This window comes from Carlito syrichta, unplaced genomic scaffold (genome assembly GCF_000164805.1).
Source record: "Carlito syrichta isolate Samal-C Ts95f unplaced genomic scaffold, Tarsius_syrichta-2.0.1 Scaffold309859, whole genome shotgun sequence".
Classification (NCBI taxonomy): Eukaryota; Metazoa; Chordata; class Mammalia; order Primates; family Tarsiidae; genus Carlito; species Carlito syrichta.
Genome location: NW_007253955.1, coordinates 713791 through 715262, shown reverse-complemented (window position 1 = coordinate 715262; position 1472 = coordinate 713791).

Here is a 1472-nt window from a genome sequence, read left to right as displayed (position 1 = left end):
GCACCTATGTTGGGTGCATATATGTTTAGGATAGATATTTCTTGTTGATGGATTGAATCTTTTATCATTATGCAGTGGCCTTCTGTATCTTTTTTGATTTTTTATAGCTTGAAGGGTATTTTATCTGAAATTAAGATCGCTATTCCTCCTTTCTTTTGTATTCCGTTCGCCTGAAAGTTTGTTTCCCATCCTCTCACTTCGAGTCTGTGGCTGTCCTTTCTAGTGAGGTGAGTCTCTTGAAGGCAATAGATTGTTGCCTGATGATATTTTATCCATTTTGCCATTCTATGTCTTTTCAGTGGTGCATTTAGTCCGTTCAACATTTAGGCTAATAATTGAAATGGAAGAGTTGATCCCTGTCATAAGGTTCTTACAGAGTTGTTCCTGTTTGTTTGTTGTCTTTCTTTGGGTTTTGGAGTTGGTTCATGTGTGTTTTTCATCTTTTGCCTGTACTCTTGTGAAGAATGCTGTTGTTCTTTTTCTTTTTCTTCTGTGTTCAGTACTTTCTTAAGTGTTTCTTGTAGAGGTGGTCTGGTGGCAGCGTAGGCTCTTAGGGATTGGATGTCTGGAAAAGACTTCAATTCTCCCTCACTAATGAAGCTTAGTTTGGCTGGGTAGTTTATTCTTGGTTGAAATTGTTTCTCTTTTAGAACTTTGAAGATAGGGCTCCAGGCTCTCCTGGCCTGAAGGGTTTCTGTGGATAAGTCTGCTGCTATTCTAATTGGTTTTCGCTGGTAGGTAGTCTGGCCTTTTTCTCTTGCTGCCCTTAGGATTTTTCCTTTCATAGCTACTTTGTTTAGGTGAATTATTATGTGTCTGGGAGTTGGTCTTCTCGTTTGTTGTCTTGCAGGGGTTCTCTGAATCTCTTGTGTTTGAATTTTTTCATCCTTAATGAGTTGAGGGAAGTTTTCTTGAATGATTTCATGAATGTTTGTTCCAGTGTGGCTTCTGTTTCTCTTTCTGCCTCAGGAAGCCCAATTACTCTTAGATTTGGTCTCTTGAAGTGATCATTCATCTCTTGCAGGTTTTGTTCTGTCTTTTTGAGCTTCTTTTCTATGCTTTTCACAGTTTGGGTTAGTTTTGTGTTTTGGTCTTCAAGCTCTGAGATTCTTTCTTTGGCTTGGCTGATTCTGCTTTTCATGCTTATTAGTCTGGTGTTTTTCCATCACAGTATTCTTTACTGCTGTCATTTCTGACAACAGCTCCCTCCTATTTTCCTCTTGTCTCTCCTCAATTTTTTTAGTTCTCTCCATTAATGTCTTGATTTCTGGGTTTGTTGCATGTAACCAGTCATTCTGGGGACTCTTCATTGTCTGTGTTCCAGAATCTGTTTTTCAGTGTCTGATTTCCCAGGGGTCTGTGTAAGACCTATATTCTTCTTTTGGTTTTTCCTCATTTGTGCGGTTTTTCCCCCTCCCTACTTTTTCCTTCCCTCCACATCACCATCTTCTTTAATTCTGTTATTCAAGGGG